Raw genomic sequence first — 12,188 nt, 5'->3', positions numbered from 1 at the left:
CCTAGACTAGAAATGCAAGCAAGACTATTATTGCAGAACTTACGACTCCTTAAAGAACGTGGTGCAAATTCTAAGCTGGTAAAGACTAAGGTACTGATTGCCGAGATATAAAATGTTTAGCCCTTGTTTTAGTGGCCGGCAGCGGTGGCCAAGCGGTTCTAGGCGCTTCAGTCCGGAACTACGCGGCTGCTACGGTCGCAGGTTCTAATCCTGCCTCGAGCATAGATGTGTGTGATGTCCTTAGGTTAGTTAGGATTAAGGACATCTAAGTCTAGGAGACTGATGACATAAGATGTTAAGTCCTATAGTGCTTGGAGCCATTTAACCATGTTTCGAACCTTGAAACAAGAGAACAGTTTTTACAGTTTCTTACACACAATTCAACAAAATCTAACGTTTTAATTTCACAGCATGGGCATATGATTAGAGAAACTGAGCAGTTCAAATTTTTAGGTTTTCAGATAGGTAGTAAGCTGTCGCGGAAAGCCCACGTTCAGGATCTTGTTCAAAGACTTAATGCTGCCATTTTTACTATTCGAACGGTGTCAAAAGTGAGTGATACTTCGGCACGAATATTAGTATACTTTGCTTACATTCAAACGCTTATGCCATATGGTATTATATTTCGGAGTTACTCTTCCAAGTCTAAAAGATTATTTTTGGCTCAGAAACGAACGGTTAGGCCAATAAGTGGCGTATGTTCGCGAACCTCATGTTGACCTCTGTTCACGAGTCTGGGTATTTTGAAATTGGCCTCTCAATATATATATTCCTTACTGTCATTTCTTGTGGATAATATTAGCCTATTCCGAAGAATAAGCAGCTTCCACTCAGTTAATACTCTTCAGAAATGAAACCTGCATTTGGATCGGACTTCCTTAACTCTTGTGCAGAAAGGTACGCAGTGTACTGCTGCATCCATTTTCAATAAGCTACTACTCGAATTCAAAAATCTTAGCAGTAATCCACGCGCTTTCAAATCTAAACTGAAGAGTTTCCTCACGAGTCACTGATTCTATTCTGTCCAGGAGTCCCTTGAAAAATTAAGCTGAATCTTGTTGTATTGTTGATTGCGTTTACTTAAACTTATGGACTCACTTTTTTCGGGTTCATAAACATTTATTTTTATCTGTTATTATTTTTATGCTGTAATTTCATGTACTGACACGTTCCATGAGCTTGGAGGTTTGCTCCTCAGTTGGGTCTTACTGAACTCGACATGTAAATAAATAAATAAAATAAGATAATTTTTTTCAGATCTGAAGAAAACATGACGCACAGATGATAGGAAATATATGTCAAAACATGGTTGGGACATAACAAGATAAGTTCTTTGCATTAATTGTTGGGTGAAATTCAGATAATTAAGAATGTTTAAACATTTGAGTCGTATTTTTTATTTCTATTTTTTAATCTGAAAATCCTTGATGAGAAGAAGTTTTCCTGAAATGTACTGCAGAATATTTTGCAGAATTCGGCTGAAATTAGTTGTCTGATGGGATTCACAGATTGTAGCCTCTCCAGGTTACAGGTGTACACAGTGAAGAAGATTACGTTTGAATTTACTTCCAACGCAAGCTAGCTTCTACTCGTATTACCGTGTTTATTAAACAAACCTACCATTCCACCCAGATAAAATGGCTAAACCGAACGATTCGTATAAGCGGAGAATTTCAGTGTGATGCACGCTCCAGAATCTCCATTCCCCATCTGCTCATTTCGATAACACTTGCTCAAATAGGAATGTGCTATTGGCGCGTGAGCCAGCCAGCCGCCAGCCGCCAGCCCTACCTTGAAGATGGTGCAGGAGGTGGTGAGCGCGAGGCAGACGGAGGTGGCGACCGTGGGCAGGTTGGACCAGTGGCCGCGCAGGCCTGCCAACTGCCCCAGCACGCTGCACAGCAGCATGAGCAGGCTCCAGGCGGTGTAGGCCGAATACAGCAGCCGCCTGCCCCCCGTGGGCCACAGCCCGACCGCGCGTAGCACGCCGCACGGCAGCCGCAGGTCCACCAGCTGCGCACACACGCAAGGAAGCGCCCTTCAGCAGCTGCAGCTCACACACCAGACTGCGCCAGCGCGCACGTTACTGCGACACATTCTCAGTTATCATTTAAATCCGCCCTTTTCCGTGGGTGGTTTTGACAGATAATGAAGTACTACGGTAAAAACCCTCTCATTTCGTAAGCATAGTGTCTCAAGCACAGGAACCGTGAGGCAGCTAGCAAACATGACGGTCACCAAAAACCTACTTACGCCTTATTCTGGCAGCCCAAATAACTGTACTTGGATAGTGCAACTAGTTTTCAACATACACTACTGGCCATTACAATTGCTACACCAAGAAGAAATGCAGATGATTAACGGGTATTCATTGGACACATATATTATACCAGAACTGACATGTGATTACATTTTCACGCAATTTGGGTGCATACCTGTATATCCTAAGAAATCAGTGCCCACAACAACCACCTCTGGCAGTAATAATGGCTTTGGTACGCCTGAGCATTGAGTCAAACAGAGCTTGCATGGCGTGTACAGGTACAGCTGCCCACGCAGCTTCGACACGATACCGCAGTTCATCAATATTAGTGACTGGCATATTGTGACGAGCCAGTTCCTAGGCCACCATTGACCAGACGTTTGCAGTTGGTGAGAGGTCTGGAGAATGTGCTGGCCAGGGCAGCATCCGAACATTTTCTGTATCCAGAAAGGCATGTACAGGACCTGCAACATGCGGTCGTGCATTATCCTGCTGAAATGTAGGGTTTCGCAGGGATCGAAAGAATGGTAAAGCTACGGGTCGTAACACATCTGAAATGTAACGTCCACTGTTCAAAGTGCCGTCAATGAAAAGAAGAGGTGACCGAGACGTGTAAGCAATGGCACCTCATACCATCAGGCAGGGTGATACGCCAGTGTGGCGGTGACAAATACACGATTCCAATGTGCGTTCACCGCGATGTCGCCAAACACGGATGCGACCATCATGATGCTGTAACCAGAACCTGGATTCATTCGTTCACCCAGGCTCGTCCTTGAGTAAACCATCGCAAGCACTCCTGTCTGTGATGCAGCGTTGAGGGTAACCGCAGCCACGGTCTCCGAGCTGATAGTCCATGCTGCTGCAAACGTTCTCGAACTGTTCGTGCAGATGGTTGTCGTCTTGCAAACGCCCCCTCTGTTGGCTCAGGGATCGAGACGTGAATGCACGATCCGTTACAGCCATGCGGATAAGATGCCTGTCATCTGGACTTCTAGTGATACGACGCCGTTGGGAGCCAGCACGGCGTTCCGTATTACCCTCCTGAACCCACCGATTACATATTCTGCTAACAGTCATTGCATCTCGACCAACGCGAGCAGCAATGCCGCGATACAAAACCGGCGCCAACCTTGTGTGAATGCTCTGAAAAACTAATCATTTGGATACCACAGCATCGTCTTCCTGTCGGTTAAATGTCACGCCTGTAGCACGTCATCTTCGTGGTGTAGCAATTTTAATGGCCAGTAGTGTAGTCACCAATTGTTTGTAGAAGCAGTCGGGACGTGCCGCCACCCATTCCTTCCCTGAATGACAGACAGCCGCTCCTTGGTGACAGAACCTACAGAGGCAGACGCACAAATGTCGACTACTGTCCGTGTCTCTCACTCTATGATTGCTGTCAGTCTGTTCTTCCATCTGGTCTACGGCCCACATCGCTGGCCTTCCAGGTCAGCATCACCGAGACTCCATTGCACTAGAGATGGACATTACAGTTCATTTGACCCACGTGCAGCCAGATTTTTACGTTTAATCTGTGTACAATTTAGACAATTTTGGCGTCTTCCCCAGAAGAACTGTGGCCTCGCGGTTAAGGCACTCAGTCCGGAACCGCGCGACTGCTACGGTGGCAGGTTCGAATCCTGCCTCGGGCATGGATGTGTGTGATGTCCTTAGGTTAATTAGGTTTAAGTAGTTCTAAGTTCTAGGGGACTGATGACCACAGATGTTAAGTCCCATAGTGCTCAGAGCCATTTGAACCCAGAAGAACTGTGCTGTCACGTGTACTTCAACTGTGGGGTTCCTTTGCAGTTTGCACGCCCACTCATTCACACACCTACTACTTGTAACGCCAGCAGAATTGAATCTGCAGGAAATGTTGTAGTTATTCACTGCAGGTTCGAGCCTAGAGAAAAGAGTACAGGCAACCAGCACGTGGGGTAGTATGATAGTGCTGTAATCAACAGGTTATCAGAGGGCATTCAAAAACAGATAACGATCTCATCTGAGAGTCCACTGACAATGATTCCTGCTGTCACGTTAAACACTTGTGCTCGTTATAATCAAGGTCATCCCCCCCTCCCCCTGGATAATCACTGGCAGCTGATCAAAGTCCCACCCACCACACCTCTTCCCCTCTTCCTGCTGACAACTGTCCCCTGGAACAATAAGATTCGAGCACCCCCTCCCTCTTCACATATTTCATAACTGGGTCACATAAGTGAATGTCTTCAATCTGGAGCTGTTCACCGTAGGGGGGAGATCAGGGTGTGGCTATTTGTTAATAACACAACTATGTTTTTTTAATTATCTTAAGTATTTTCAGTTGTGGTCTATGGTGTGAGAATTCGTTAATCACAAATTAAATTTAATATTGCACCATTTTATTCATTTAACGAACCAGAAGAACAACATCCAGGCATATAGGTAAATAATATAATTTTTCCATATACACCGAAAATTCTTACTTATCCTTCCACATTTTAAATAGTTTTTTGTATTAAATGAAACAACAAGTTTATTGTTACCAGTAACTGTTTATTTACCTCCACCACGCGATTACAAGGCTTAAACCTACATCATCAGGTCGATTTATATTTGTTAGTGTGACATTTGTGTGTGTGTTGTGTTACGACTATTTGCAGGAACTTGCGCCACTGTCTCCAGTCATCACAGTTTCCTTTCACTGTCGTAATACATCACATGTATACTGTCATCTTTTGTAAACAAATATTTGTGTGTGTTAGAAAACGAACGTGTTGCCCTCTCGGTCGAAATATTGGCATCATAGCAAATTCTACAAGCACTACAGTTTTACCGATATCCAAACAAAGACTGAATTTGTAAGAAATACCACATCACAATCTTGACAATTCACCATCTTACATGTCCTACACGGGATGTCGTAGTTGAGACATTAAAACGAGCATGTTGTTGGAAACAGTGACGGCACAGTATATTTACATCCGCCCACGGTAGCTGAGTGATCAGCGCGACAGAATGTCAATCCTCAGGGCCCGGGTTCTATTCCCGGCTAGGTCGAAGATTTTTTCCGCTCTGGGACTGGGGGTTGTGTTGTACTAATCATGATCATTTCATTCCCATCGACACGCTAGTCGCCGAAGTGGCGTCAGCTCGAAAGACTTGCACACGAAGAATGGTCTATGCGACGGGAGGCTCTAGTCACACGACGTTTATATTTATTTTAGTATATTTATGACGTCGCACCTAAATTCCGAGGTTTACCGATTTCCAACAAACGATAAGTTATGTGTATATATAAATAATCACATAGGGAGATGACGACCTATATTTCCAAACACTGCAGGTCATTCAAGGCAGACAGGTCTAAGCAAGGGTACAACCAAGCAACGTGACACCCGTTGGGGTAGACCCTACGTCAGATGCTGACATGTGGAGTATCGCTGCAACTGCAAACAGTGCACTACCACTGGCTGTGAAATTTGCAATGTGTAGCGGCAGATCTGCCTCCTGGTGGCAAAATCACTGCTATGAAACCAGGCACTCCAGGCAGAGCCATTCGACCCGTGGCAAACAGGCCCCAGCACGTCAGTGGGAATATGGCGGCTGCACTGCAGATTAGCACCCTCCCCTCCTTCCTCTCACTCTCTGGCCCAGTCAGAGTCGACCTGCCTAACCAACCTGGTTTCAGAACTGGCGCTTATGTACGAGCGACGTCAATCTTGGCTAACCAGAATTCCCTGCAACGCCGCAAAGTCAACTACTGCTAGAAAATTGGTAAATAACTAAAAACAATATCCGAGTAGGAGCACTACCTATACTTCTCTGTCCATCACAATGATTAGGTTTGGCTGGCTTTTCCTTCAAACGTGTGCAGGAATGGCACAGTGCGACGAATCTGCTACGTTCCCCTACACGTGAACCATACTGGGCACATCGGGAAAAAAATTGGCGACAAATACAATCCTGCAAGCACAATGACGGTGGACTCGATCTGCCTGTGCTCGCAAGGCAGAATAAAAAGACTTTTGACACGAAATAGTAGCTTGTTATCGTAGTGTGCTGCGTCACTGGAAGACTCTGGAATACATGTAGAAATAATCCAATGTAGTTACACACTTCCTCTCCACCCAAATGAGACTGAGTTATGGCCACTGTGCAGCAAAAATTAACGATTTCTACATATGAAGTCAAAGACTCACAGAGATGACGGCACACCTCTCATTTTACAATTAAATGCAACCTTGGAGAGCTGCAGACGGCGCGACTGCTACGGTCGCAAGTTCGAATCCTGCCTCGGGCATGGATGTGTGTGATGTCCTTAGGTTAGATACGTTTAAATAGTTTAAGTTCTAGGGGACTGATGACCACAGTAGTAAAGTCCCATAGTGGTGGTGGTGGTTAGTGTTTAACGTCCCGTCTAAGTCCCATAGTGCTCAGAGCCATTTGAACCATTTGAGCTGCAGACGTCTCATGTTATTTGTCGATAACTCGAATCTCCAAAGCCTACTAACTACAATTAACTATTCACAAACAGGAATGAACTTGAGAACAACACATGCATACTGACTGTTGGGAGAAATGGCCTGGACGTACCTGATCGAAGTAGATCACCGCTACTTCTCGATTCTCATGACGCAGTTAACTCCACGTTGCCTCCTCAGCCTGCAACGCCTTGCATACGGAGTACTACATCCCTCCGAAAAGTAAAACTCATCTGTACTTTCAACACAGTCCAACCGTTTAGCAGGGGAAGTTGCGCCACGCTCACAACACCAAACTCAATGGTTCCAAATACTCGCGGGAAATATTGCTACACATCAAACATTCGCTGCCCAGTCTCGCTAGCGCTAACTGCCGCATGCCTTCCCCCCTCTCACAAGTAATCAATTGCAACGCCTAGCACGGAGAGGCCAGTTTGTGACCAGTAAAAGAAGCACCAGCCGTATACAGACCACGCGCGGCCGTCACTTGTTATGCAGGTAGTACGTCACATGAGTAAAGCACTCTGCAGCCAGCACATGGTGAATGCAGGAAGCTGTAAAACATCCTAAAATATTTTTCTTATTATACGTCTCCCTAAATACCGTCAGTGACACGCCACTAGCTATAGCACAATTTCCCATGCAGCAGGAGTTTATTAAGTCGTCCGCACAAAGAAAAAACAGTCTGAGTCGCTAGTGATGACAAATAAACAGTAAGTTGTGTCATGTTGACAGCCTCACCACCGTGATGGGATCATTAAATTTATCATTTTATTCACGTATACAGGGGCAAGATACGATGGATGTCTCGCAAGACAGGTCTGCCCACTGCTTCCTACGAAGATGAGAAACGGAAATCGAATTAAAATACCTTATGGTCAGCCTATGTAGTTTATAAAGTTGAAGTCTACATTCAGTAGCAGTGAATTATTTGTTGCTGTGCCAATACTGTAATACACTCCTTGCTAACTTGGTACACGACTTTTACCAAAACCAGTCTTGTAATGCCGGTCCAATGTTAATGTGCTATCGTCGTGAGCATCTGTGGAAATATGTAGAAGGGCAGTGAAACTACTACTAGGCGCTAAATGATTGGACGTTCACGACTCCTCCCAGAACGTGAGTTTTGGAGGATTTTCTGCTCTGTAAAGTGGGATGGATGGTGGTCTGTGGCGTCTCTGACGAAAGAGCACAATCCTGATGCATCCACAAGTGTTTCGGAGCACACCATTCATCGTACATTATTGAACATGGAGCTCCAAAGCAAACCACCCCTACGTGTTTATATGTTGGCCAAACATCGCCAATTACGATTGCAGTGAGCATGGGAACATCTGAATTCGAGCGTCAATGGAAACGTGTTGGCTCTTCGGGTGAATACACAAACGCCGTCACCGAGGTGAACGGCGACTCGAAACGTGCAGCGAACCATTTGAACCAAATGGCTCTGAGCACTATGGGACAACTTGTGAGGTCATCAGTCCCCTAGAACTTAGAACTACTTAAACCTAACTAACCTAAGGACATCACACACATCCATGCCAGAGGCAGGATTCGAACCTGCGACCGTAGCGATCGCGCGGTTCCTTACTGTAGCGCCTAGAACCGCTCGGCCACTCAGGCCTGTTTGATGTTATCATTCAGCAGTGTAATTGCCCGTGTCCCGGAGAGAGTCACTCTAGTGTAGTGTGAGGAGCATTGTACTGAGCTCACGTTGACGTCTCTGCGACCAAATTTGCGTGATGTGGGTCTTATGGAAACCATTTGTGTCGCTATCGGGTGCCATAACCACGTACTAAAACCAGCTGTCCCTTATTTACGCCAAGGATATGACCTTTGCATATACATCTAATGCCACACCTCCACAAACCTATCACCAACCATCGGATGCGCGATAAGCAGAATCTTTCCAAAGACGGGCAAACAAGCATGTGTTCATAATGTTCTGGCTCATCAGTGTACACTGCGGTTTATAAGGGTAGAGACACATTTGCATGTATTAGACTATAATCTTGCAACTCAGTCTCCATCTCATCCTTAAACATCTTGATTTGTGCTCTTCCAGTGGATTTTTCATCCATCATAAAATGAGTATCCCAAAATCCCTCGCATCCCTATCTCGACAATAATTGCGCTTATGATTGGTAAATACGAGGGTTGGAACTTAAATAGTTGCCACTGCTTATTCACAACCGATACAATAGAGTTAGATGCTTGCACCTGTTACTCTCCTTACCCGTTTCCAGCGATGTGGAAGGCGTAGTATACCGTTAGTAGAGCCTATTCTGTTGATGGTGCGAATGGGGCGGACTAAAGTTATGGTGATTCTCGTGTACGACTGTGAGGGTGTTATCCTAACGCATTACGTTCCTCCATGGCAGACCGTCAATGCTCAGTATTACTTGAAAATCCGAATCAGTTTCCGCACCTTGGTAGGGAAGTAAGAAATAATTATAGTTAAGATTGAACAGACGGGTAAACATCGGGTAATGTACATTCTATTATGTGTCTCAGGAAAGTAATTTATAATAATGAATGCGTAAACTTGTTCATCTTTACATTCCTTGTGTTTTAACTCTACTAGAATAAAAATCATCTTACGTCTTAACGCAGCAAGAAAAAACCATTCTCTTTTCAAAAGGGTGCTCCTGTTACTTCAGAAACGTCTGAAAATTCGCAATGTATTATTTAATTGATAAATAGCTAAAGATTATTTCGATCATCATGGGTATTTTTACGATTTTGTAATGAAGTCGCTACATATTGTTCCAATCAGATGACGCAATTTAACAACAGCTAGTTCCACATTGTAGTTAACATATTTACATGATTAAATACTTCACTGTGACAAAATTCACCAAGAAGAAACCTCTCCGTGCATTGCTAAGACGTACACTGAAAACAATTTCCCCATAAATGGTATAGGATAGTAAATGCGAGAGAGAGAGAGAGAGAGAGAGAAAAAGCACTTCTTTTATTTAAAAAATAAATGCACATCCGCAGACGTCACGGACGTGGCTCTTGAGAGCCAAATGCCAGCGGCATCGACGAGTGCACAAGTGAGAAACCGAACAGCGTTATCACACTTTCTTGCCCCCATATGCGGCAGACAGCAGAACCCAGCCAACAGAGGATACAGACAAAATCTCAATAAACAGCAGCGCATCAGAAATACATCTGGAGAGATGGTGCTTTTACCGTAAATAGTAATTGTAAATAATACTGAAAACATGTTTTCCAGTCTTGGTTCTGTAAGAAGTATCTACCCTTACTTGCGTCACTGATGAATTCATCAGAAAAATAATCATCCACCCCCTTCCGCCATTAGCAAATGCTCTGTTAAATCCACTTTCTCGTTGTGCAAGTACATCACATACTCATTTAGAAATGTTATTTTCTTATGGCAACTATCCAGCACCGAAACATAGAATTGCACAAAACTACTGTCAGTATCCCCGTTTGAAAGTTCGTGCAACACATTACAGCTTCTGATTGCCTGGAATGTGTGCACTTCCAACAGTCAACAGTGTTTTCGTTTCTGCGATCTTCAGCCTGAAGACTGCTTTGGTGCATCTCTCCATGCTTCTGTATCCAGTGCAAGTCTCTTCGTCTCCGAGTAACCACTGCAACGTACATCCTGCTGAATCTGCTTAGTGTATTCATCTCTTTGTCTCCCCCTACGATGTTTACCCTCCATGATTCTCTCCAATACTAAATTGGTGATCCCTTGATGCTCAGAATGTGTCCTACCAACCGATCCCTTCTTCTAGCCAGGTTGTGCAACAAATTTTTTTCTCTCCAATTCTATTCAGTACTTCCCTCATTAGTTACGTGATATACTCATCTAATCTTCAACATTTCAAACAGTCTCCATTCTCTTCTATTCAAAACTGTTTATCGTCCATGTTTCACTTCCGTACATGGCTACACTCCATACAAATACATTTAGAAAAGCTATGCTGACACCTAAATATGTTAAACAATTTGTCTTTTTCAGAAACCCCCTTCTTGCCATAGCTAGTTCACATTTTCGATCCTGTACACTTATACCACCATCGGTTATTTTGCTTCCCCAATAGCAAAACTTGTCTATACTTTAAGTGCCTCATTTCCTAATCTAATTCTGTTCTATTCTATTTCCTAATCTAATTCCGTCAGCATTGCCTGATTTACATTCCATTATCCTTGTTTTCCTTTTGTTGATATTCGTCTCGTACCCTCTTTTCAAAATACTTTTCATTCTGTTCAATTGCTCTTCTAAGTCCTTTGTTGTCTCTGACAAAATTACAATGTCATCAGCAAGCCTCGAACACTTTATTTGTTGTCGCTGGACTTTAATTCCTACTCCAAGTCTTCCTTTTATTTTCTTTACTGCCTGCTCAATATACAGATTGTATAATATTGGGGACATACTACAACGCTGTCTCACTCCCCTCTCAACCATTGCTTCCCTTTCATGCCTCTCTACTCTGGTTTCTGTACAAATTGTAAATACCCTTTCGCTCCCTGTTTTTTACCTCTGACAACTTAAGAACTTGAAAGAGAATATTCTTGTCAACGTTATCAAAAGCTTTCTCGAAGTCTGCTATAAACGCCTTTCCTTAAATTATCTTTTACGAGAAGTCGTAGCGGAATTGTCTCAGCGTGTTCCTAGATTTCTCTGTAATCGAAACTGATCTTCTCTGACGTCATCTTCTACCAATTTTTCCATTCTTCTGTAAAGAATTGTTATTACTATTTTCCAGCCGTGACTTATTAAACTGCTGGTTGACTAATTTACATATCTGTCAGCACCTGCTTCTTTTGGAACTGGAATTATTATATTCTTCTTTAACTCCGAGGGTCTTTCACTTGTCTACATATGTTGTTCATCAGACGGAAGAGTTTTGTCATGGCTGGCTCTCCCAAGCCTATCAGTAGTTCTAAAGGAATGTTTTCTACTCCTGGGCCCATATTGTCTACTCTCGGAGCCTTGTTTCGACTTAGGTCCTTCACTACTCTCTCACATTCTTCGTGCAGTGTGATATCTCCCATTTCATCTTCATCTACATCCTCTTCCATTTCCACAATGTTACCCTCAAATACATCTCCCTTGTGTAGACAATCTATATATTCCTTCCACCTTTCTGTTCTTCCCTTCTTTGCTTAGGACTGCTTTTTCATCTGAGCTCTTGATATTCTTACAGATGGTTCTCTTTTCTCCAAAAGTCTAATTTTCCTGTAGGCGGCATCTATCTTTTCACTAGTGATATATGCTTCTACATCCTTACATTTGTCCTCTAGTCATTCCTACTTAGCTATTTTGCACTTCTTGTCGCTCTCAGTTTTTAGGTGTCTGTATTCCCTTTCGCCTGCTGCATTTAATGCATTTTTATATTTTCTTCTTTCATCAATTAAATTCAATATCTCCCCTATGACCCAAGCATTTCTACTAGCCCTCGTCTTTTAGCCTACTTGAT

General features: G+C 43.6%; 1 pseudogene; it reads right to left on the bottom strand.

Annotated features, from left to right (window-relative positions):
• The window catches only part of LOC126266889 (odorant receptor Or2-like), a 184,991-nt pseudogene that overhangs the window by 160,145 nt on the left and 12,658 nt on the right, over positions 1-12,188 (bottom strand).

The sequence above is a fragment of the Schistocerca gregaria genome, chromosome 4, assembly GCF_023897955.1.
Source record: "Schistocerca gregaria isolate iqSchGreg1 chromosome 4, iqSchGreg1.2, whole genome shotgun sequence".
Taxonomy (NCBI): domain Eukaryota; kingdom Metazoa; phylum Arthropoda; class Insecta; order Orthoptera; family Acrididae; genus Schistocerca; species Schistocerca gregaria.
Note: the sequence above shows the minus strand (reverse complement) of the source record. Positions and strands in the feature narration are given on the sequence as shown.